The following is a 27,772-nucleotide window of genomic DNA, read 5'->3' on the forward strand; positions in this document are numbered from 1 at the left end:
TAAGTGAAGTCAGCCATACAGTGAGACACCAACATCAAATGCTTTCACTGACATGTGGAATCTGAAAAAAGGACAGACTGAACTTTGCAGAACAGATGCTAACTCACAGACATTGAAAAACTTATGGTCTCTGGAGGAGACAGTTTGGGGGTTGGGGGGATGTGCTGCAGGATGGAAATCCTGTGAAATCAGATTGTTATGATCATTATACAACTACAGATGTGATAAATTCATTTGAGTAATAAAAAAATTAAAAAACTATATTTTTGTGTGATTTGAGGTGACATTTTATCCACCTATGTAACTTTAAATGGTTTTAGGAGATGAAGAGAATGAAAAAAAGATCTCTAAGAGTCAATAAAATCCTCCTCCCTAACCCCATCCTAATCAAATGGATGGTGGTAATGCTTTCATTTCTAAGGAAGAATACCTGTGTCTCTGAGAGGTGATGTGGGTCCCCCAAGAGTACAAACCTCATGTCTGGGACAAGGGGTGGTGAAGCTATGATCTATGAGGGGGGGTAGGAGGGAGGAGACTAGGTTTCAGACTCCAGTTTTCAGCATTACACAGATACCATCTCCTACCTACTCCCAAAGGTTCTGACAACCACCCAATTCTTTGCTCAGTCCAATCCTGAGTGTAGTGGCAGAATTCAGGGCCAGGTTTCAAGAACAAATTTCCAATGGAGAAAATCTTCAGTGTTGTGAGATTGACATAGGACCTCAATTTTCTCCACCTGAGATGGAACAGCAGAGGAGTAAAGTCTTTGTAAAGATGGATAAAGAAGGGAGAGGCCTAGAGACTTGTAACTTCTGTTCTTTAATTTGAGCATCAAATTTGCAAAAGAAAAATAATCTCTGAGGAGCTCCGCTTTGAATTGGATGATTTCAAGCATGACCTGAGAATCAGGCACACAAGCAATTAGCAATATGAGTCATGGTCCAGAGTTAAATCCCATTGGTGAGGGGGTGACATTTCTCTTTTCCAGGGCATTTGGCAGCTCCAACAAAACTGCCTGCTGGATCTGCAGCATCCTACTCCTGGGATTTGATATAATGATATGCCTGATAATAACTTTCAGTATAATAGGCCAAGTGTTTAAAAACATGATTTAAAAACATACAGCACTGGAAATATTCTAAAATTAGTTTGTAATGATCATTATACAGCTATAAATATAATAAAATTCACTGAATTAAAAAGAAAACATATAGCACCTCACTATGAGAGGAATGAAATAAGTCCTAATCTAATTGTTCAAGAAAACATAGCTAAAATAGACTATTTGCATTATTTTCGTAGCCTCTTCCTTAGGAGGGTCATCTTACAATATTTTTAAGTTCCATCGTAGAATTCAAAAAGAATCAGATAAAACCTGTAGGCCAGGTTTTGTGGCTTTGTTTATAATATTTTTCCCCTTTACATAAACAAAAGGTTATCTTTATGGCTCTCCTGAGAGTGACTGACCTGTGGAGAAGTGGTTTCATTCAGTTTTGTTTTACAGCCTCAAGGAATGTTCGGAGAAATATTTTGACATAACACCAACTCAAGTCATAGAATTTTCAACCAAAGGGAACAGCAGCTTGTTTTTTATGCTGACACATTGGTGATGATAATTTAAGGGGTGCTGCAGTAAGCTCCTGCAGTTAACCAGAGCTCAAATTCTCCAAGAATTCTCCAAAGTAGATAATTAGTTGGATGTCTGAGTCTTTAAGACTGTGTTCTTGGGGTTGTGGCCATGCAAAGCTACTCCAAAGAAATTGATAGAACACTATAAATTAACTGTAATAAAAAATTAAGAATAAAAAGGCAAAGCTGCCATGATTGGATCTCAAAGGAATCTTTAGCTTGAGGCTGATGTGGCAGCTGCCAAATTCCTTGTGCCTGGCACACAATCATGTGGAACATCTTCATCTGCATGGTGCAGGCAAACCTGGGTCCACTCTTATTATTCCTCAAAAATGTCCTTCTCTGCCTCTGCTTCTCTTGCTTCCCATGATGCACTGTGAAGAGACCAAGGGATATGGACAGATCAGAGTCCTACTGCTCTGGCCTACGTGCTCAAAAAGTGCTAGAACAACTAGGCAAAAAGACACATTGCTCCAGGGTTGTTCAAGGCTTTATCATTAAATTCTCTCAGAATTTCACATTTAGAGAAACCCAGTATTCCTTTGGATTGCTGTTGGATAATAAGCACTGCAGCACTTTGCATTTGCCTTTTTGCACTGGTTACCAGGAAGCTCAGAAGTTGCTCTGTGCTCTTAGTGAGTTCCAGTAACTGCCATTTTCTGTAGTTTTTTTTTTTCTTTCAAGATGTCTTTATTACATTGATTTTGCACTTTTTCCTTTGTTTTTAAATCATTCTATCGATGGCTTTCACTGAAAGCAGCTAAAAGAAATACATAGAACCCATTTATTCTACTGTAAGATATTTAACCTGGTACATTTTTGTTCCTGGTGCTTCAGAGCAACAGTTTTCATATTAGAGGATATTCTTTTTAAGGGTCCATTCTTAGGTATATCACAGGTAGTAATGAAGGAAATACTTGGTATATGTGGTTCAAAAGAGGTTTCTTGATTTTTACATCAAGCTCCTCCATCCATATTGAGAGCTATTGGGGAAAGGTAATATTTTTAAACTTCACTATGATATTTTTCTGATCCAATAAGTCTGACATAGGATCCAGGAATGTGCAATTAAAATTTGTCTTAAAATAATGTTCATACAGAGCATTGGAAACACAATTGCGAAGACTCTAAGAAGCAATGACTAATCATGGTTAAAAATAAATGTGGGGTAGGGGTGGAGATTAACTTCTTTCTGCAGGTGAAGGTCAAATGCCAATTTCATTCCCATAGAATATTTCCTGCCTAAATGGAATTGAAAGGCAGGTGCCCTGGCATCTGGTCCCTGCTTTGCCTGGCATTGTGGTCAACTTGAGGAGTCCATTTCAAGTCTGCACCTTCCATCACGTCATCTGTACAACAAATGAGCAAGCCTGTGCTCAAAAGCACTCTTTCCACCGAGAAAATGCAATGATTCTTCACCACCATCCAGGGAGATGGCGAATTTAGAAACAGAGGAATTTAATGCCACCAGATAAGCACTGAGCTGTGAGAATGATGGGAAAAGCCTTTTCTGTAAAAAGTCAATATGGCTTGGTTTTTTGCCAGGGAAGCTCACAGCCACTTTTGTTCATAGCATTATACACGGGAAAAATGAATTCACAAGTTGGGCAAAAGGGTTGTTTTCATCAATAGGAGTTGGAAGCCAAATACGCTTGTTAAATATTCACAGTCTATAAAACAAATCTGTAATCTTGATTTCTCTTGGAATAAGGAAGCCTGGTTGAAAGGGATCCCTGGAAGGTGCTGAGCAGCTAGTCAGGTGAATAGATGTCCAAGCTCTTTCTTCAATATCTGTTTCACCTGGGATAACCACTTCCTCATCTCTGAAGATGACCATTCCTTTGTAGCAATGACCACTTGAAATTAATGAGTTCACAATCCTGTGTCTCTTTTGGAAGCAGTTATGTCCAAGATTAATTACCTTCAGTATAAAAAATACCTTTTTTTCCCTTAGTAACTTAAACTCCTTTTTCCATTGCTGTAACAGCATTACGTTTTAAAGAGAGAGAGGTAATTAAATTAGAACTTGTGGTGGAAAGCAGTGGTGGCTGATAATAATTGCTTTTCAGAACCCACTATAATTGGTGCTCCAAGGATTTTATTTCAAAGCATCAAAGTCAATTTAGAAGCTTGCTTTATCTGGAATTGAGCTGCTTTGATGAAGACACTATGTCTTCTTGTGTCTGGATTTTCTTGAATTTAACTAAACTGTTTTTTTAATGATTATGTTAATAATTACAGTACCATGATGCTATTTTATGGACACTGGAAGATAAAATTCAAATTCCCCTTTTGCCTATTAGTTAACATTGTAACCACAAAATGTACACAATTCTTGCTCATTAACTGTTTGATAAGCCCTTGAAATTTTACAACCAATAAAAATACCTTTTTCATTAAGTACTTTCCATGCAGTATTTAATATATTAAATTAAGCATAAGAAGATGTTTGTTAATGAATATTCCACTTGTTTTTGCTCACTCTGTTTTCTCTACCTGGAATGTCTCCCCCCCTTTTTTTCTTGATTCAATGGGTAAAATTTTACTTTATCCTTTAAGTCCCAACTTAAATACCACCCATTATGGACTGAATTTTTGTGTCTCTCCAAAATGAGTATGTTGGAAATCTAATACCAATGTGACATAAATTAGGAGGTGGGGCCTGTGGGGTGTAGTTAGGTTATGAGGTTGGAGCCGTCATGAATGGGATTAGTGCCCTTAATAAACAGAGACAAGAACTTGCTTCCTCTCTTTCTATTCTCTACCACATGAGGTTACAATGAGAAGATGGATATCTGTAAGCCAGGAATAGGGCCTTCACCAAGAACTTGACCATGCTGGCACCCTGACCTTGGGCTTTTAGCTTCCAGTACTGTGAGAAACCACTGTTTGTTGTTTATACCATCCAGTCTATGGCATTCTGTTATAGCAGCCCAAACTCACTACATACAATGCCACCTCTTCCATAGTCTTACTTGATTGACACAAGAGGAGCTCCTTATTCCAAATCCAAGATAATTTTTCTCATCTATAGTATAGTGACCTCAAGAATGCAGTGACTATAAAATGAATGAACATTTGTGGAATCTGAAAGGATATTGTTATCACTGTTATGAATCTTTCTCTGCTTACCTCTTTAGATGCTGCCAGCTTAAAAACATGGGATACCAAATATGCTGGCTAAACACTAGAGTCATCAAAGCACAGCTTTAACCTCTAAGCAGTGGGTACTAATGAATTATCTGCAGAATGGTATTTTTTGTCTGAAAGAAAGAATTGGGGTCCTGAGGTAAACATATTGTCTTGCTGTGTGACCTTGTGGAAGTCACTTTACTTTTCTGGTTTTCCATTTTCTTTTGCACACAACAAGTTTATCAAACTAAATCTTCATTAAGATTACTTTGCCTCCCATATTCTGTAAGTATAATTATAGGTGGTGAAAACCTTAAAATTGTGCCCAAAATATTTTTAGCATTCAGACTAAACAACATCCTACCTAACCATGCCAACAGAGATCAGATTTCTTCTATGCAATTAAATTTTGGCTTCGTAAAGACAAGGCAAAGCAAAATTTCATTATCTTACCATGCCAGGCAAAGTTGATCAGTTATGTGAAATAAGCCAGGTAATTAATAACTGGAGGTGGAACACACCATTTCACTGTGGTGGCATCATCTTGACAAAATTACAGAGTTCTTCCCCTTTTGCAGGAACATCCTGAATTCTGGAATGTTTGCTGGTTCTGTGGAGGATGGAAAAGAGTAAGCTCAGTTATAGATCAAATAACAACTAGCATGATAGTCTTTATTATTTATAACAGTAGTAGAAGCAGTAAAGTGTTAACATTTGCTGAGAAAATACTATGTTCTAGGCATTGTGCCATGTGCTACATGCATTACATCATACATATATACGATGCTGTGAGGTAAGTGTTCTAATTATTTCTACTGAGGAAACCGAGGCTCAACATGAACAAGTAATTTGACTAGGGTTACACAGCTGGTGTGTGGTAGAAAAGAGATGCAAACACATTTAAGTCTGACTCCAGAGTCTTGGCTCTCAGCTAAAATGTTAAACTGACTCACATGCATTATCACTCATCAGGATTAGCATCCAGTTTGCAGAGGACTGGCCCTATAAGGTGTCAACAGAGAGCCTGATATTCAGCTGCTATGTACATGTTGGGCTAACAGTATTGTCATCCCTTTCTGGCATCCGTGTGCGTGTGCATGTGTGTGCGTGTGTGTGTGTGTGTGTGTGTGTGTTTGGGGTTTGGGTTTTTTTCCACACATCCAAGGCATTCTTGGATACTAGTTGGGTGTCCTACAACTCACCTCAGTTCTGAGTTCTGTCTACCTTGAGATGGCATCAGATCCCACAGGTTAAGAACTCAATCCAAAAAGACTGCCCCTCTCCCAATTTAAGAAGCCAAGTGCAAATCCAGGTTTCTAGCTGTCCTTCTGACCAAATGGGGACAGATTAGAATTCCCAATGACCCCCTCCTTGGGTTTAATTCATTGCTAGAGCAACTCACAGAACTCAGAAAACCATTTTACTTCCTAAATATTGGTTTATTATAAAAGGATATAACTCAGGAACAGCCAAATGGAAGAGGTGTACAGGTCAGAGTAGGGGAAAAGCACACGGACTTTCCATGACCTCTTTGAGTTCACTGCTCTCCTAGAATCTCCAACATAGAAGGGCTCTGAACCCTGTCCTTATGGTTTTTTATGGGGGTTTCATTACAGAGGCAGGGTTGATTAAGTCATTGGCTGGTGTAATTGATTCCCATCACCAGCCCTTTTCTCCTTCCCAGAGGTGGGAGGATGGGAGGGTGGGAATGGAGGTTCCAACCCTCTAATCACATGGTTGGGTCCTCTGCCAATCAGTGCCCCCTCCTCAAGTGCTTTCTAAGTCTTAACTCATAAGAAAAAATATTTCATCCTTCTCAAACTACAAATTCCAAAGGTTGTAGGGGCTCTGTATAAGAAATAGGGGTGAAGATCAAATGTACATTTCTTATTATAAATCACAATAGCACAATGGCTCTATCGATACTTAAAGTAGAGAAACAATTCTACCAGTTGGAAATGGATGCTGTTGAGTCCCTTGCATGCCTACCCCTTGGCCCCAAGCTACTCTGGTTTCTCCCATAGGCTCCCCTTACATTTTCAACTTTTCTAGTATCTCCTCGAGACCTAGAAATAAAGGGTTGAAAATACATGCCATGAGGGGTACAGGGGGGTGGGCAGTCAGAACCCTACCCCAGGGTTAAGGCTAGCATTCAATTTGGCTGGTTGTTGCCATGCCATAATGATTGTGAATTTAAAAAAATGCATTACTCCTGGTAAACAGGATTATATGTCAATGTATTTAAATGTTTAGGGCAGAGGATCTGTGTTTTTTGTTTTATGGGTGGATGGGGGTGGAAGGGATGGGAGAATATCTTAGCCTCTTTGGGCTGCTATAGTAAAAATACCACAGATTGGGTGGCTTAAACACCAACATTTATGTCTCATGGTTCTGAATTCTGGGAAGTCCAAAATCCCAGTGCTGGCAGATTTGATGTGTTAGGTCAGGGTCCTATTCTTGGCTTATAACCTTTTTGTTTTGTCCTCACCTGGCATAAGGGATGAGGGAGCTCTCTGTGGTCAATTTTATAAGAGTACTAACCCCATTCATGTGATTCCACCTTTATCATCTAAGGATCTCTAAAATAACCCACCTCCTATAATCATCACACTGGGGGTGAGGATTTCAACACATGAATTTAGTGGGACTCAGTCCAAAACAGAGACTCTTTGAAGCAATGACCTGGCAAATCAATATTAAAAAGAATGAATTTGTGACGCTTTAATAGCATCATTTTATTTATTTTTATTTTTTAAGTTCTGGGCAATTTTTATTTTTTCCTTTACATCTTTTGGTAGTTCCATGTTTCAAAATTATACAAATAGATATTTTCCTCAAATATATTGTCCATATGGTATTAAAATTAGTTAAGAGGCCAAAATAATCTTTCCTTGAAAGACTTAAATTAAGCCCTCTTGGCAATTTCAAATTTGTTTCCTTTTTTAAAAAGATTTTTTTTTTTTTTTGTCTTTTGTTGTTGTTGTTGTTGCTATTTCTTGGGCCGCTCCTGCGGCATATGGAGGTTCCCAGGCTAGGGGTTGAATCGGAGCTGTAGCCACCGGCCTATTCCAGAGCCACAGCAACGTGGGATCCGAGCCGCGTCTGCAACCTACACCACAGCTCATGGCAACGCCGGATCGTTAACCCACTGAGCAAGGGCAGGGACCGAACCCGCAACCTCATGGTTCCTAGTCGGATTCGTTAACCACTGCGCCACGACGGGAACTCCCAAAAGATTTTTTATTAAAGTACAGTTGATTTACAATTTTCCTTCAATTTCTGCTATACAGCAAAGGGACCAAGCCACCCATACACACCCATTTTTTTCATTTTACATCAGGTTCTTACCCAAGAGACTGGATAAACTTCCCTGTACTGTAGAGCAGGACCCCATCACTCATCAGTTCTAAATATAACAGTCTGCATCAACCAGCTCCAAACTCTCCAGCAGCCCTCCCCTCTCCCTTCCCCCATGGCAAACACAAGTCTGACCTCCATGTCCGTGATCTGTTTCTGTTTTGTAGATAGACCACTGGTGCCATATTTTAGACTCCACATGTAAGTGATATCATATGGTGTTTGTCTTTCTCTTTCTTACTTCACTTAGTATGAGAGTATTTAATTCTATCTATGTTGCTGCAAAAGGCATTATTCTTTGTCATCTCGTAATGTCTACATTTCTGTTTATCATCCCCTTGACAGTAGATATATAGATGTAGCAGCAGGTGCCCAGTCCCAGAGTTCTTAGAGGTGTTATTTGTTCACATGAACACAGAGCACGTGTTGGGAGCAGTGGTATCACACTCTCTCTCTCCTGGAGCTTGGTGCCTGCTAGTGATGGGGACTGTGATGTAGGTGGCAGTGATTCACAGTTCACAGGATTGCCTTTGTAGCATGCAGGGGTAGCAGTACCTCCTGGAACCCCTCCTGCTACCAGGTGGCGTTCAGGACTATTTCCTGTAGCTTGCAAGAACAGCAGTCACTCCTGATGCCCCTCCCTTTGCAGCAATGCTCTAGTGACTGCTCTCTGTAGATGCTGGGGCAGGTGCTGCCATTATGCCATCACTCTCTTTGCTTGGCCTCTCTCTAAAGCCCCAAGGGCAGGGGGATTCTCCCTTACTGTTGCTAAAGGGCTCTCTATGTAGCTGCAGGGTGAATATTTCTGGTGGTCCCTTCCCCCACCTGGCTGCTGGTAGGAGTGAACTCTGGAGCTTCTATGGATTGGAATATGGATTAATGGCCCTCCAATGGCTCCCTCAGGGTGGAAAAAGTGCTACTGATATGGGGCTTTGCAGGGACAATAGCAGGGGCCCTCTAGCTTGTGCTTTTCTCCAGCCAGGCAGCCCACTGCTCCAGCAGGGAGTGTGCACTGACAGCCTTTTTTTTTTTTTTTTTTTGGCACAGATCAGGTGCTGCTAGTGCAGCCCCTGAAGAGCCACTGGGCAGAGTTGTGTGACACTTATGCTTTCCCTGGGCAGGCAGTTTACAAATCCCATGGGGAATGGGTGCTAGTGACTTCTTCTTGGCTCTTTTGGAATCAGTGCTGCTAGTGCGGCCCCTGAAGAGCCACTGGGCAGAGTTGTGTGGCACTTGTGCTTTCCCTGGTCAGGCAGATTACTGTTCTCACTGTGAATGGGCATCACTGGCATTGACTCTTCTGGTGCCACTAGCATGGGGGCCATGGGTAGGAACTGGGAGCTTGAATATACCATTTTAATATTATCCTACAATAAAAAGCAACTAAAGGCTCTTTAGTGAATTGGTTAATTTCAGGGCTGGGGCAAGAAAAAATGGAAGTTGGACCTGTAGCATCCTGGAGGTCCAGATAGTGAGGAAGCTCTAAAAAACAAAACAAAACAAAAACCCAAAATAAAATAAGAAGGATGGGGCATACTTAAAGTGTGTGTCCTGAAAAAGCTCTGAATAGCTGAAATTGGAACAAAATGAGCATCAAATAAATGACAGTATTAGATTGTAACCCAAAAAACTAAATATCCTAAGCCCACAGTGATATAAATAAATGATCAAATAAATAAGGGAGAAGTGATGGCACTTCTTTACAGAATTCCAATTAGTACATGTAAATGGAATGAGAGAGAAAATCATCTTTAGAACACCACAGTAACAAATGCCACTGGGAAGACACTGATGGGTGCTGACAACAACAAGTGAAAGTTTAAGCAGAAAGAGATTATTTGCAGTTTCAAAGGATTTCCCTCAAATATTTAGCAATTAAAAAGGGAAAAATACTTTATATTCAAGAAATCTGGCAAGCCATCTTAGATAAGTGACCAAGTTAACATCACCCATAATAACAATTGATGATCATGTAGCTCCTGATTTGACGCACAGAGAAAAGCGCATTGCCTGTGGTGTACCCTTTCCAAGAATGCACATTCTCCAGTTTAATAATGAAGAAACATTAGGCAAATACAAATTGAGGGACTTTCTTTAATACAACTGCTAAGGTGTTCCAATTGTTGCTCAGTGGGTTGAGAACCTGTTGTAGTCTCCATGAGGATGTGGATTCAATCTCTGGCCTTGCTCATTTGGTTGAGGATCCAGTATTGCCACAAGCTATGGTGTGAGTCACAGAGGTAGCTCAGATCTGGTGTTACCCTTGGCTGTGGCACTGGTTACAGCTACAGCTCCAATTCGACTCCTAGCCTGGGAACATCCATATGCTGCAAGAGCAGCTGTTAAACAAAACAAAACAAAAGAAACCAAGAAACAAAAAACAAAAAACACCACAACTGTGTGGTATTCTTGAAAAGTAATAAAGTCATAAAGCCAAGTAAAGACAAAGAAGTCTTCGATAAGAGGAGACCAAGGAAACGTGACAATCAAATGGAATTTGAGATCCTAGATTGGATCCTGTAAAAGAAAAAGAAAAGAAAACAGAATTTGAGATCCTACAATTGGATCTCATAAAACTAGTGAGATCTGAATAAATTCTGCAATTTAATTGGTAGTAGTGTAAAAGTTTAATTTCTCAGGTTTGATCATGGTTTTATAGTTATGTAAGGGGTTAATACAAGGGGCAGCTGGGTATGTGGGAACTCTGCACTCATTTTGCAACATTTTTCTAAGTCTAAAATTGTCTCAAAATAAAGAGTTAAAAAAAATTACTTTAAGGACCAAAACCCAGGACAGTTTTCTATATTGTGGCATCTAAAGAAATCATTCCCCCCTTTCAAAAAACTTATGGAATTGTTTATGGAATCTATCAAAATAAGCACAAAGTGTGAAGAAAAATTAAATCATCAACATTTGCTAACTTAAAAATATTTACTAAACAAATCTTAATGGATCTCCTACTAGGAGCTAGGTAATGTGCTATCATGGATATTTATTTTCTTTTATACTATATGACCTTCACTTCAAAATCTTTCCTTCTGACGTATCATTTGGAATTTTCTAGACATAAGCCTATTTTCCCTGGAAAATCTGTTTCCCAGCTTGTGCCACCAAAAAATACCCTTGGTGATTGTTAATTTCATTTGATCCTTATGTTACCCTGTATGCCACTGGTTAAGTTCAGGAAATTTTTTTCTGTATTCTACTCTGGAAAAATAAATTGTAGTCCCTATGAGTTCCTGCAATAAATAAATGACTCCATGGTATCACACCAGTCAGCTTGGGAAAAATGAGGCTTAGCTGGTCTCTCACCTCACAGGAGAGAAGAATCAGGATCGAAATCTTGACAACATGCTATCAGAGTGTCTCTGCCGTACCCCACCAGGAATTCTGTCACTTCAACATGATGCAACTTAATTTATGGCTGTGGGACTATAGCCTCAATTATGTATATAACATGGAATGGGAAAATCATTCTAACCTGATAATTTTCCTCATGGATAATATTTCACATGCACAATTTGATGAGAGGATTACATAGCATCTTGCAGAGAGTAACAGGAATGTAATTACGGGACATGACAGCGGCTGAAGCTCAGTCAGTTGATATGACATAGTTTCAAACTTTCTTTATCAACATCTTTTGTACGCTTCAGCTTCAGTGTTCACCTGCCTTGAACTTTGGACAAGTGATTAGAAAAATAAAGGCCCACTTGATAAATTTGATGACAATGAGCTGAGGAAAAAAAAAAAAACCCAACCAAACGAAAACCCCCAAGAGCCAAGAGAACAGGAAGAAATTTTGGAGTGTGAAGTTCTACAGGATTTGGAAATAATTGTGGAGGTAATAATTGTAAACTAATGAATTATTTTGCGTGGTAATAAATTATTTTACAAAAGAAGCCATGTCTGTGAGTATGCTTCTTTTTCATTATATTCATTAGTTGGGTGTATTTAAAGGACAAACCAGTGCTTAACAGTGTGGAGGTGGGGGGTGGGAGGTGGGCGATAGAGACTATTGGGTATAAGATGGGCTCAAGGACATATGGCACATCATGGGGACTATAGTCAATCTTTTGTAATAACTGTAAATGGGAAGTAAGCTTTGAACTTGTATACAAATAAAATTTTTAAAAGATGACAACCTAAAGGAAAGAAAAAGGCAGCTAGAATTTATACACGTACATATATATGTGTTTATATCTCTATCTATCTATCTATCTATCTATCTATCTATCTATCTATCTATCTATCCTGAAGGTGAGTAATTTATGTAGAGGTGAACAAGAACAGAGAAATAAATAAAAGTTATTGACCTTTAGGAGTGAATATGGATAAGATAATAGCATAACGATAACCTAAAAATATATGCGGGCCTCATGTCCACAATGACGTCCAATATCCACACAAAATTGCATTCTAAGAAGCACAGTCTTGGCACTGTAGGGTGTTAAAAGAAACCCCAATCCTGACTTGGGTCTTCTGAGAAATGTTGAAGGAACCTCATTCTTATGGATTAGCAACCCTTCTCCAAACCTCCTTCCTACAATTTCCAACTCTTTCTGACATCAAATCACCAAACACTCATGAGCCTAAATTCAAGGGTTCTTATCCCTTTGTCCCCATTTTTCTATTATGGAGGTCTCTTCTACTAGTTGTCCACTTGCCTCTCTGATCTGCTTCTTGGAACTTTCTTAAGCCCTGGGGAGGAGGTGAGCTCAGGTCTTCTTATTCTGCCATCTTGGCTACACCCCCCTCTGATCTTCTTTCTTGTCATTCTGTTTCATAAAAGATCAAGAAACTGGAATCATTAAGATGCTCTTTTAGTAGGTAGATGATGACAGGGGAAGTTTGTGTGTGTGTGATGTTCATGGGAGGGGTACTTGGAACAATCCCATGCTACTGAAGCACCACATGGAAGATGTTGGCTTATTCCAGGCTCAACCTGGAAGTGAGTAGAACCCCCTTTTCCCATAAAGGAGTTTCCTTTTCTACCTCACAGTGGCTTTGTTGCCATGTTCTCCATTAAAGAAAGAGGTGTTTTCTCAGACTTAAAACTTGAGAAACTCAAGCATGGAGCCAACTTGTAATTGTTACCCACTGACATAGTGGGTCCATAGGTAGCACCGTTCTTGTTCTTGCTAAGCAGCTGCCTCCTCAGCTAGCTCTCTTCCACACAAAAGTTTCATAAAAGCTTTTTATTATATAATTATACTTCTGTGCTTTGTAGTTGTGTGAGGTAATTCTCAATTAGCATATTTAATTATGAAATTAGGTGTTATAATCACAATATGGAGCAATAATTTGTCATGAAGTTTTAGTTCATAAACAAATGGCTTTTTCTCTTTAAGGAGGGGAAAAAAACTCCACAAAATCAATGTTAACTTTCTGTTTTGACAGATAGTGAGATTTAATTTATGTGTAGTGCTTAAAGGGAGCATTCCATCTGTTTTCCAGATGGATCCTGCCTTCCCCTTTAGCTGGGAATTTGTCACTCTGGTACATAACTGTCCCTGCAGTCACCATGCTAGGTTTTTTTCTCTCCACTGGGCTATGCTGGGTTTTCCCTCTAGGGAAGACATGGAGCTGATTTTCCTTGAGGTCTATCTTACAGAGTGTTGATGATCAACTGATCCACTTCATTCCATTCAAGATATTTAGTGTGCCTACTGTGTGTTAGGTGTTTTAGGTGATGAAGATGAATTAACCAACTGAGATTGGTGACCAGCTTCTAAACTCACTGAGCACGGAAACAGGGATCTAGAAAATATGTGTGGGAATGTACAAGAGACAGTGCCTAACCATTAGGGCAAGATAGCCACTTTATATGGTATTTCCCAGCAATAAAAATCTATGTTGGAACCAACCAACCCAAGATGCAAAAAACCTGCTCAAACCCACTATGTATCCTACACCACAGTCCTTAACATAGAGCCCAAGGACCCCCTAGAGATTTTATGAGTGGGCTTGATTTTCTTCTGGGTCTGCCTTCATTCTATTTGAGAACAGGTGATAAGTTTACCTATTTTGTGACATGTAAGGTAAGAAATTATAGGTAAAATTTCATGAATTTGAATTTTTTCTGGAGAAAAATGTACATGACTTTATTGATATGGTATGTACTATGGTGTCTGTAACCCACAAAATATTACAGATACTTATTTATATTATACATATATCATATATATTAAGTTCCCCAACATTATCTAGAGGATGGACATAAGGACACAACTCCCACTTTCAAGATATCAGGGCAAACAAAGAACTAGGGAATGGCAAAAACGGTCACTTAGCCAAAGATATAAGCTCCTTTTCTCTAGGGTAGCATTGCCACTAGGAAGCTGCTGTCCTGTCAGGGATATTTCACAATCCTCCTTGTATCCATGATGACTTCTTATGAATAGAATTTAAATGATGTGTATTGCTTTCAAGCTAGGAAGTATAATTTATTCACTTTTTTTCTCTTTTTCTTTTTTTTTACAGATTTATTTATTTTTGATGAATATTTGTTTATTTTCTGTGCATATTTTTAATTTTTATTTATATATATATTTTTTTCTACTGTACAGCATGGTGACCCTGTTACACATACATGTATACATTCTTTTTTCTCACATTATGTGTTCCATCATAAGTGACTAGACATAGTTCCTAGTGCTACACAGCAGCATCCCACTGCTAATCCACCCCATAGGCAACATTCTGCATCTATTTACCCCAAGCTCCCAGTCCCAAGCTTCCCATTCCCCCTTGGCAACCACAAGTCTATTTTCCAAGCCCATGATTTTCTTTCCTGTGGAAAGTTTCCTTTGTGTCATATATTAGATTCCAGATATAAGTGATATCATATGGCATTTGTCTTTATCTTTCTGACTTATTTCACTCAGTATGAGAGTCTCTAGTTCCATCCATGTTGCTTCAAATGGCATTATTTTGTTCTTTTTTATGGCAGAGTAGTATTCCATTGTGCATCTATACCACACCTTCCTAATCCAACCATCTATCAGTGGACATTTGGGTTGTTTCCATGTCTTGGCTATTGTGAATAGTGCTGCAATGAACATGCAGGTGCATGTGTCTTTTTTAAGTAGAGTTTTGTCTGGACATATGCCCAAGAGTGGGACTGCTGGGTTATATGGTTGTTTTATGTATAGTTTTCTAAGATACCTCCATAGTTTTATCCATAGTGGTTGTACACTCCCACCAACAGTGCATGCAGGACAAAGCCATAAGATGGAAGGAGCCTGGGTTCCTGAATCCCCAGTGGAAGGTGGCTTCATTGAACAACTGTTCAGGTTCAACAGTTAAACTATTTAAGCTAAAATTAAACCTGTTTCTAATATCATTAAAATTTTGGTGTTTATATATTATAGAAGCTAAGATTTATTTATGATACAAAAGCCAGGTCCAACAGAACATGATAAGTATCACAAAACTGTTAAATGGAATGGGATGCTAGAAGAGGAGAGTTGAGGAAGATTAAGGAAGTCATTCAAACTGGGATAAAGCATAAGCATGATGAGTGGATACAAGGGAAGGGTGCATAGAAGGTCAAATAGGTTGTAGCAAGTGGGTAATGGAAAATGAACATTTCAAGCAGAGGGGACAACACATGCAAAGCCCTGGAGGTGAGAGTATTTGGTTGAAAGTGGTTCAGTATGGCTGGAATAGAGAATGGGATATGGGCTGAGGTAAAGGAAATCTACAAGGTCTAGATCCTGAAGGAGTTTAGATTTGATGCAAAACAATGATTCTAATCAGATTTGGATTTTTGAAAAATAATTCTGGTTGCTGTGTAAAGGATTAAGGGAGCAAGATGCTAACATAGTAGTCAATGCATAGACAATATTCTAATCCTGCTAGGCAGGGAAAGTGGTTCAAATTAATGGACAGTGGGAAGAGAGAGGAGTGACAGGACTAATGGTGACTAGATAAGGAAGAAAAAGGATGTATAGAGCTAGAGCCAAAGATAAATGCTGACATGAGAGAGGAAGGGTCAGAGAACTATGAATACATGATAATGCTGCCAACCTTGGCTTTACCATTATCTTGGTGTGTACTTTTATCTCTGTTGTTTGAGTTTTACCTGTACAATGCGGATGATAAAAGCTAGTTTGCAGCTGAGACCCTGACTGGGGAAGTGTTCTGTAGTTCTACAGTGCTTTACAAAGGGAAGTCCATCATCTACAGGCAGAACTACATAACAGTTCTCTTTGCCTCAGTAATCTAAGCATTGGAGTATTGTGAAGACTCTTTATCGGGAATTTTTGAGGATCCACATGGAGAAGGATCACTTCTATTCTGATGGATCAACCTCACAAGCACTGTGCAGTGAAATCTTCCCCCATGAGCCTACCATCTCCTTCAAAGTGAGTTATAAAGGTTTCAGGGTACCTTGTCTTTCCTTAACTCGATGGCACTTGTGGCAATCACATGCTTAGAGATCTTTGAGGATGTCATCCTATCCTCCAGCACTACCCCTGAAGCCATTCATTTATAGCTTCTTTGAACTGCTCTTCCATCCCTGTCTTCTGGTTACTGACAGTAGTGAGAAGTTCTCCACGATGGAGATAAGCATTCCTAAATTTCCTCATTTCTTCCAAAGGCAGTAGATAGTCAGATGGCAGAAAATGCCTTTGCTTCACCAAATTATTTTCTGTAAGGCCTCTTTGTGAGCACAGGGTGGAAACACTTGGATCTTAACAAATGTTTGCCATGTGACTCTTAGCACAGCACACACTGATTGTGTGCTGCTTCTCCTTGATTCCTGATACCAGCCAGGCTCCCTGTACCATGTTTTACAGTTGGTGATCAAGACACTGATTTCATTTGAAAAAAAAATCAGATCTGCCTCTATCTATAACTAATAAGATTTAGGTATTTAAGTCTGACTTGCAGAAACATATGTCATATTCCTACATCTGGACCATGGAGAGAATTCAAAGAACCTCTCTTTTCAAACCAGATTGACAAAGCATTTTGGGGACTAAAAGAAACCTGATTCCAGCAATTATTCTTACATGTACTTTCCAAGTCTTGGCCAGTCTTGGCAGGCAGCAAGTCATTGTTTATAGTGGAATGAATCTTTGATTGAAGTACCTGGGTCAAGGCTAAAAAGAGGCAGTTCATACAACACAGCAGCTGGTATGACAAACTCTGCATAAAACAACAATTTTCAACAAGTGTATATGTATCATCAGAGCTTTTGGAATCATAAAACTCTCATTTGATTGTCCATTTAAAATGTTTGATTGAGTACATTGTGATACCTAATTTAGTTGTGCTCAACGGTGACATGGATGAAATTCTTCACTTGTGCTTGCAGTACATCAGATGTCTGCCATTCTCCTATGATGAGAAATTACTCCAAAAGGGAAAAGGAGGATATAGGGTAAATAGAGTGACGACTGTCAAAGAGCAATGGGGGCGTATTCCAGCTGGCAGCCTTAGGTAGATGGTATGAGAGTCCAGGTCAGTGAGCTCTCTCAGAGGTGGTTTTGCCTCATTCTACTCCAGTCTACTCCAAAACTTAGCAGTAGAGTCTTGTGCATGTGATGGGCACTGCAATGGGCTGTAGTTTTATCTGCTCAGTGTTTTTTCCCATCTCCCATTTGGTAACTGAACCCCCTTTCCTTTAAGAAACTCCTCCATCAGTGCAGGTGGTCTTTGTGAGACTGTAAATCATTGTTCCTGCTCCAATCCCAGCACAGGGACTGGAGTGGGCAGAGAGACCATGCTGGCCAGTCATGCACTTCCCTCTGAAATGCTGACTGGCTCAGGAACAGGCCTGGGTCCAAAGTCAGTAAGAAGATTCCACCTCCAAACTTTACCAAATTAGAGAGAGAGTTTTGGCTAACAGGTTGTGAACACAGAGGCCAGGGCTCTCAGAGGCATGGGAGAGACATGGCATAGAGAGAGTGTCAGAGAACATTCCTACTCTGAGCCCTGTAGCCAATAACCAAATCCATACTTGGACTCCCCAGGGACATGTGCTAATACATTCCATTTCCTCCACTTCTTCAGGCAGCTGGTTTGAGTTGGGCTTCTGTCACTTGAAATAAAGAGTTCTAATACAGTTGTTGTAAAAAGGCAATTTCAATGACGGAGTCAATTAAATGTTTCCATGTCTATTGTATTGTGATCCCTGTCCAGACACTACTCATGTTAATTTCTGATTCTAGCATACAATGAAATGATCACTCCTAACACTTTTTTTTTGATAAGAGAGATAAAAAAATCATATTAGGGTGAAGTCAGCCAAGTGGCCGTTTTTTTTTTTCCCCCATGTGTGGAAGGAGATTGTTTTTGAATGTTAGAGTAAGGATGTCACTATCTATCACTGCCATAGCAGACCCAGTTGTATATAGCAATTTCCTCTTGGACAAAAGGCAGAAAGAGGTGTCTTGAAAGGTGAAGAGTTGTCATGGAGAAAAATAATCCTTTTCTACACTTGTATCCCACCCTCCACTTTAAGGCTCCATATCATATCGCTTGTTTCTTAAAATGATGGCTTTATTAAGATATATTTCACATACTATATAATTCACATAAAATGTATAATCTGATAGTTTTTTGCATATTTACAGAATTGTGCAACCTTCACCACTATCAGTTTTACAGTATTTTCATTACCCCAAAAAGACACTTTAGTAGGCACCCCCAGTTCTTCCCTATCCTCAGGCAACTACACATCTGATTTCTCTCTTTATGGATTTGCATACTCTGAAATTTCATATAAATGGAATTATACAATATATGATCTCTTGCAACTGATTTCTTTCATTTAGCACCATGTTTTCACTCAGGTACTCTATCCTTTTAATGGCAGAAAAATATTCTATCAATCATATAGATGTGCCACATGTGTTTATTTAGTTATTTGCTGATGGATATTTGGGTTGTTTCCACCTTGGAGCTATTAAGAACAATGCTGTTACAAACGTCATGTACAATGTTTGTGTAGACATATGTTTTCATTTCTCTTAGGTGTATTTCTCAGAATGGAAATGCTGGGTCATAAGATAATTCCATATTTAACTTTTTGAGGAGCTGCACAGTCTTTCCAAAGTGGCTGCACCACATATATCCCCATCAGCAGAATGTGAGTCTTCCAGTTTCTCCATCTTTACCAGTATTTATGTGTCTTTTTGATTATAACCATCCCTGATGTGAAATGGTATCTCACTGATATTGATTTGCATTTCCCTGATGGCTAATTAGGTTGAACATCCTTTCATGTGTTTCTTGATCATTTTAAAAATCTCTTTGGAGAAATATCTATTCAGATCATTAGCCCATTTTAAAATGGAGGGATATCAATTTAATAGCAGTGGCAAGGGAACTTTGGTGAACAGAATTTGGCCTCAGGTTTTGGAATGACTTTATCTTTTGCTGGGAAATGCACTCTGTATGGTGTACGGAACATGGAAAGGGATAGAACAAAGAGAAGACAAGTGTTTCATCCCCATTCTGGGTAAGGTAGATGGGCAGGTGGGGCCAAGTGCTAATACCTCTTTTCAACTTACAGGGCTCAATTTGCATATCACCTCCTCAGAGAGGTCTTCCTTGATTGCTTTTCGAGAGAGCCTGTGAATTATGTTTCATATTGGGGCTATCTTAAAAATTTCCTTCATAACACTCTCAACATAATTATTTGACTAGTCTGCTTTGTTTATTTTATTAATTAATTTATTTATTGCTCTGTCTCCTAGGTCTTTGAGGGAAGAATTCATGTCTATCTCTTTACTGCTTTGTTCTCAGCAGCTAGCTTGGTGCCTGGCATAATATTTTTGCTCAAATATTTCTTGAAAGGAAAACAGATCACATTATAGGAATAGTTATATTAGTTTATCTTCCTCAAATACTGGGGAAAACTTTACAAAATAGTCTCTACTAAATGACTAAATTTCAGTATATGTGCTGCTGAAGTGAGCACAAAATGACTAAATTTCAGATAAACTCAATTCTCTCCCTTATCACTAACATTTACTTGGTACGATCAAATCTATAATGTGCTCTTAATATTCAGCCTTGAAAATTATGATGTATGCTGCACAGTTTTTATATACACTTCATCCAGAGAAAAGTTTAGCTTGAGATAAGTTCTTCCTATTCAGGGTCCTTTATTCATGGACCAAAAGGATATTATTAAGAAGACAATATTTTAATCCGACCATTCTGAGACCACCTGTTATGGACTTTAAATACCTCAAAGGCTCCACCCATTGTTCTGATTCTATAATAAGGCAAAATCTCCTTTGGTGTAAGATGGTGTCCTCCAAGAACTGGGATAGGAATTTGAAAGGGAGGTGGAGCATGGTTGCATTCCTGACAAGGAACAGATAACCCCCTTCTACGACTGAATTGTGTTCCCTCAAATCCATCTGTTGAAGCCCTAACCTCTTAATGTGATAGTGTTTGGAAATGGTCTATGGGAAGTAATTAGGTTAGATGAGGTCATGAGAGTGGGGCCCTTATGATGGGATTAATGTCCTTATGAAAAGAGAGTAAAGGGCTTTCTCCCTCTCTGCCATGTGAGAACACAGCAAGAGACAGCTGTACAACCAGGAGGAGAGTTCTTACTAGGAACTAAATTAGCCAGCTCCTTGATCTTAGACTTTCCAGCCTCCAGAACCATGAGAAATAAATGTCTGTTGATTAAGCCACCACATCTATGGTATTTTGTTACAGCAGCTCAATCTGACTAAGACAACTGCTCACTAGTAAAATATGGTTCCACAAATGCCCCATGTGAACATTCTTCCTCCTTAGCATTCCATCATGATTGTGCCATATGGATAGCACAGGAAATATGAGATGAGGGGCCCAGCTATGCCCCTCCTTTTCCTGGCTGTTTGAGCTGAGGGTGGGGGTTGCTAGGCTATCTATGCCAGAGAATATAATTTCCATATCTGGCATGGGATCCACAAAAACAATACTTTCTTGATCTTTTTCAAAAGGGTTCATAATGACTGAACACTTGGAACTTATTATGCTCTTCATAGAACACCATGAAATATTGATACATTTAATTCTAGGAACAACTCCAGACAGAAAATATGGCTATATTGTATGTCACAATATAAAATCATAAGCACAAACACACATCCTTAAAAGAACCATACTGATGAATTAAGAGTGATTAGCTGTTTGCATTAACTTTTGCTTTTGCTGCTTATTCATTTGATTTGTTATCAGCTAGCACTCGTCAGCAGATGAGCAGTAGCAGGTGCAGAAAGGCTAGAAAATTTTGGCAAAGAAAAGCTTAAAATGGAGAAAATTTTATCCATTAAGTTATACTTTTTGAAAATTGCAAAAACCCAGCAATTACTCCAATTTAGTGATAGAACATATCCGTTTTGCAGAGACTGAAAGTCCCTCAACTTGTTCTTAAAATGGCATACTACAAATTGTACCCTACTGCAAAGGCTGTGACTTGTCTTTTAACAGACACTTTTCTGTCTGTGGGGATATGCTGGGTGGATAAAGGCTAAACATGTTCTTCTTGCTGTCATACAAACAACTGTGGACTTGAATAGGTTTAGTTGGCTAGTGGATTAACCATGTACTCACCACAGATGATATTAAGTGTCATCTCCAGCTTGGAGTTGGGGAGAAAGGGCAAATATTAACCAGGAATATGAGCCTATATGTCCAATTTTGGGTAAGAACTGGTCTCAGCAGTAGGTGCTGAATGTGTAATCAGAATTCAAAGACATCTGTCATATTTTAGATTCCATGTATAAGTGATATTGTATGGTACTTGTCTTTCTCTTTCTGACTTATTCACTTGGTATGAGAATCTCTAGTTGCATCCATATTGCTGCAAATGGCATTATTTTGTTCCTTTCTATGGCTGAGTAGTATTCCATTGTATGTATGTACCACATTTTCTTAATCCATTAATCTGTTGATGGACATTATGTTGTTTCCATGTGTTAGCTATTGTGAATAGTGCTTCAATGAACATGTGGGCGCATGTATCACTATGCATACAGCAGGAATTGATACAACACTGTAAATCAACTATACTCTTAAAAGAGAGAAAAGAAAGACATCTGTCACATGAAGCTTCTCCAATCTAGATTCAGCTGTTTCCAAATTTCTAGCATTAAAAATGATCCAATCACTTCCACTTGTTCCTGTTGAAATCAACATTTATTGAACATATTTATCATACCAAGCATAGGTGATACCGAAGTGCACAATAATCCTATTAATTTTTAACTCATTAATGCTTTAATGTTAATCCATTTATGAGAAAAAAATTATTCAATAAAGGGTAGAGAAGAAGAGGTAGGAAAGAAAAACTGCTGAACACTTAAAAGGTAAAGAGAACTATGGTACTGATTCAACAGAACTTTTGGGTGTAAGTAACAGAAGACAGTTTGATCTATCCTAAGACACTGTATTTTCAAAGAACCAGCTCTTGGTTTGATTGCTTTTCTCTATTTAAATTTTATTTTCTGTTTTATCAATACCTTCTCTAATTTTTTTACTATTTCTTTTCTTCTGTTTGCTTTAGGAATAATGACTCTTTTTTTCTTCAGCTCCCTAAGGTGAAACCATATATTATTGATTATAGATCTTTCTTTTTTCCTAATATATGTATTTTATGCTGTAAATTTCCTTTTAACAAGTGCTATGCTCCATTCTATAGATTGGTAAGATGTATTTATTTTCATCTGGTCAAAATATCTTAACGTTTCTCTGGACACTTTTTCACTGACACATGTTATTTTGAAATGTGTTGTTTAATTTTTAAGATAACTTGGAATTTTCCAGTTAAGCTTCTCTTATTGATTACTAATTTAATTCCATTGCGGTCTGAGAGCATACTTCGTAGGATTCGTAATTTGTTTAAATGTGTTTAGGTGTAGTTTATGATTCAGAATGTGGTGTATCTAGGTGAAGGTTCCATGTGGGCTTGGGAAGAATGTATATTTTCCTGTTGTTAAGTGGAATATTATATAACTGCTAATTAGATTAAGTTGAGTGACTGTGCTGGTTCATATCATCTATATCCTTACTGATTTTCTGCCTGATAGAGCTATAAATTACTGACAGAAGAATGTTGATCTCTCCATAATAATAATAAATTTGTCTATTTTTTCTTTCAGTTTTATCAGTTTTTTTTTTCCCTCATGTATTTTGACACTCTTGTTAGGTGTATACACAGTAAGTATTCTTATGTCTTCCTGGAGAATTGCCTCCTTTAACATTATATGCCCCATTTCATTCCTGATAATTTCCTTGTTCCAAATCTGCTTTGTTTGGAATAAATATGAGTATTCCAGATTTTTAACTTTTATTTTTTTTCTTTATTCCTTTTTTTTTTTGCCACACCTGCAGCATGTGGAAGTTTCTGGGCTAGGGGTTGAATTGGAGCTGCCTGCCAGTCTATGCCACAGCAACAGCAATGCCAGATCTGAGCTGCATCTGTGACCTACACCATAGCTCACGCAGTGCTGGATACTTTAACCCACTGAGAAAGGCCAGGGATTGAACCTGCATCCTCATGGATACAGTAGGGTTTTTAACATGCTGAGCCATGATGGGAACTCCAAATTTATTTACAATTTTTTTTTTTTCTTTTTCTAGGGCTGCTTCCGCGGCATATGGCGATTCCCAGGCTAGGGGTCAAATTGGAGCTGTAGCCACTGGCCTACACCAGAGCCACAGCAACAGGGGATCCGAGTCGTGTCTGCAACCTACACCACAGCTTACAGCAATGCCGGATCTTTAACCCACTGAGCAAGGCCAGGGAACGAACCCACAACCTCATGGTTCCTAGTTGGATTCGTTAACCACTGCGCCACGACGGGAACTCCAAAATTTTAAAATTTAATTTTATTGGAGTATATTTGATTTACAACATTGTATTATTTTCAGGTCAGTCATATATAAAAGTGTATCCATTCTTTTTTCCCATATAAGTTACTACAAACCATTGAGTAGATTTTCCCATACAATACAACAGGTTCTTGTTAATCATCTATTTTTATACGGTAGTGCATATATGTTATTCTCATCCTCCCACTTCTTCCCTCCCCCCAGTGGTTGCACACATGGTAATAATATTGAAGAACCCCTAATCCTTTCTGATGTTTATGAGAAGAGATGATGCCAAACCTCCTTCTTATGGTCCTCTGGTGAAGTGGATAACTAAGTCTATTAATCTGACATACATTTAGACTGAGTTATTGTGACAAAGGCCTTCCATTATCTATTTCGTCTAGTTGTAAACTGTTTGGATAAATCTCATGAGAGGGAAAGATCAAAGCTACTTCGTTTTATTGGCTATTTTTATATTCCACAAATTCTTAGATTTGACATCGTTTAATACACAACTCAGTACAGAAGAGCAAGGTGGTAACTTCCACTGTAAGATGCTACACCAAACTCCACAAAACAGAAGTAAAAATATCCTAAGATGACAATTCGTGGCAGCTCAATCTGAATGAGATTGTCATTTTTTGATTAATTTATGTTTACTCATTCAAATTTGACCTGAAATAGCCCAAATCCCTAGGAAAAAACTTAAAAAAAAAAGGTACCAGAGTTTCAATAAAACTTTCTGTAAACGTAATTAGAAGGATTATAAGATCTATTTATGCTAAACTCAACTTGAACTCGTTTAAGTCAAAAGGAAATTTATAGCCTCACATTAAAAAAAAAAAATCCATGAGTATCAGGGAGAACTTGATCTAGGGGTTTAAATGTTGTCATCAGAACCTGCTCTTGCTCCCTATCTTGGCTTTGCTTTTTGTAGTGATCTCCATTCTAGTTTACTTTCTCTTGAGTTGAGGTCCAGTGGAAGAGAAAGCATGTTTCTCTCTTACAACCCCACCAAATCTAAAGCTTATGGTTCATTGGTTAGACCGAGGCACATGTTCAAACCTTGATGCATCACTATGCCAAGTAATGATGGCTTTAACTGGTGAGGCAGGACTGAGGAGTGTGATCCAGTATTTGTAGACTACCATATAAAGTTAAGGAAGGGGTGGTTTTCCAGATACACTCAGAATTTTTCACCGAAACAGTGGTAATAGGTGTAACAAGACTGATAACAACAGGCATTTACAGACTTCTTAGTATGTTCCCAGAGTTATTCTGAGCATTTTAAACATTTTAACTAATCTAATCTTCATAACCACCACATGAGAAGACAGAGAGGTTGAGTAACTTGCCCAAGGTTATACAGCTAATAAGTAGCAGAACCAGGATTTGAAAATAGGTAATCTGGTTGCAGAGTTAGTGCTGTTAACCACTTCTCAATAGTGTTGCTTCAGAGACATAGGATGATAAAACCCAAAGGACCACTCTAGAAAGCAGGTTTCAAGATCAGATAATGGTCAGCATCTCTTCTCATAAGAACTTTCTTCATATGCTTTTCAGTTAATGGTAAATTGCATCCTGATCCCAGAATGCCTAGCCCATTTAGGAAAAAAGACATGTGGGAACAAAGTTTAAAACTATTTTTTTACTCTTAAAAATCTTTATTTTTCCTCAAAGTCTAAAAATATTGACTTGCCATTATATACACTCTTTTGGCTCTATATAGTTACTTCTCCGCTTCAGTAGATGGACTTCTATAAAAAAGGTTTCCCTTTGAAGTGAACATTCGTTTATATGTCTGTATTTGTCTCATTCTGTTTCTCCTCTGGAGGAAAATATCTACAGTTCACAAATATGTAGAGGTCAGACTGCTCCTTCATTCCAAGGGAATCCATTCCTTTTCTCCTCAAACCCCATGGGATGCCTGCTGAGTTGGAGGTCTGGAAATTGATTTCGCCCTCTATGGCTATGCAAACCACCTCTAGTGTCCTTTGATGGAAGATGTGTTTTAAGAGAATCCCAAAGAGAATTTGCACTGGCAAGCCAAAACATCTTGCTTCCATCCACAGAGATACTTGTGGAATTTACAGGAAAGATGGCTTAAGAAAATTTAAAGCCAGAAGAGTCAATGGAAGGAGAGAACATAAATGGAATTTTGGAGTTAGGATGTTTAAATAACTGGGAAAAAAATCTTGATGAACTCAGTGGAAAATATTTTATAAACATACTTGAGAAGTGTGATTTTTTATTGAATAAGTGGATAACTAACTGGATCTAAGCAGTTATTTTTCTTCCTAAAATTATTTATGCTGTATAGCATGCCATCAAAAACCTGAAGGCATAAAACACCAATCGTATCTGATTTCTCATTAGTGTGCAGGTTGACTGAGATTGGCTCTTCTAGGCTGGCTGGGCCAGGGATTGCTCTTCTCCACATGTTTTTCATCCTGCTCCTGGAATCCACAGGTTAGCATTAGGCATGACCTTCTCAAGACAATGGTGGCAGAGTTTTCAGAGAGGATGAGCCCAACTATGCAAGCACTTTTCAAATCTCTATTTGTATTTTCTGCCAATTTCCCAACAGCCAAAGCACGTCACATACAAAGCATAGAGTTAAGGCATAGAAAAGATGTCCCTCCAACACAGGACATACAGCAACCTTATACAACACAGGGAATGGCTATAGGGTAGGATAAAGAACTGGGACTTTTATACACTTAAAAAATGGTCAGATGATCTAAACAGACATTTCTCAAAAGAAGACACACAGATGCCCAAAAAGCACACAAAAAGATGCTAAACATCACTAATTATTAGAGAAATGCAAATCAAAACTACAATAAGGTATCAACTCACAGCAGTCAGAATGGTCCTCCTCAAAAAGTCTACAAACAATAAATGATGGAGAGGGTATGGAGAAAGGGAAACCTTACACTGTCAATAGGAACGTAAGTTGGTCAAACCATTATGGAGAACAGAATGGAGGCTCCTTAGAAAACTAAATATAGAACTACCATAGGGAGTGCCCATTGTGGCTCAGTGGTAAAGAACCTGACTAGTGTCTACAAGGATGTGGGTTCAATCCCTGGCCTCAGTCAGGAGGTTAAGGATATAGCATTGCTGTGAGCTCTGATGGGAATCACAGATGCAGCTTGGATCTGGCATGGCTGTGCCTGTAGTGTAGGCTGGCAGCTGCAACTCTGATTCGACTCCTGGCTTGGGAAATCCCATATGCTGTGGGTGGAGCACTGAAAAGGCAAAAGAAAAAAAAAATGCAAAAAACCCCCAAACTACCCTAGGATCCAGCAATCCCACTCCTGGGCCTACAGCCAGAGAAAAGCATAATTCGAAAAGATGTACATATCCTAGTGCTCATTGCAGCACTATTTACAATAGTCAAGACATGGAAGCAACTTAAATGTCCATCAACAGAGGAACTGATAAAAAGATGTGGTACATATATACAGTGGAATATTATGTTGCCATAAAAAGAATGAAATAATACCATTTGTAGCAACATGGATGGACCTAGAAATTATACTAAGTGAAGTAAGTCAGACAGAGAAAGACAAATCTAATAGGATATCACTTATATGTGGAACCTAGTAAAGAATGACACAAAAGAACTTATTCGCAAAATAGAACAGGTTCAATGATTTTGAAACCAAACTTATAGCTCCCAAAGGGGAAATGCCGGGGGGAGGGATAAATTAGGAAGTTGGGATTAACATGTACACATTACTTTATATAAAATACATAAGTAACAAGGACCTACTACATAGCCTAGAGAAATCTACTCAATACTCTGTAATAACCT

Source organism: Sus scrofa, chromosome 13 (genome assembly GCF_000003025.6).
Source record: "Sus scrofa isolate TJ Tabasco breed Duroc chromosome 13, Sscrofa11.1, whole genome shotgun sequence".
Taxonomy (NCBI): domain Eukaryota; kingdom Metazoa; phylum Chordata; class Mammalia; order Artiodactyla; family Suidae; genus Sus; species Sus scrofa.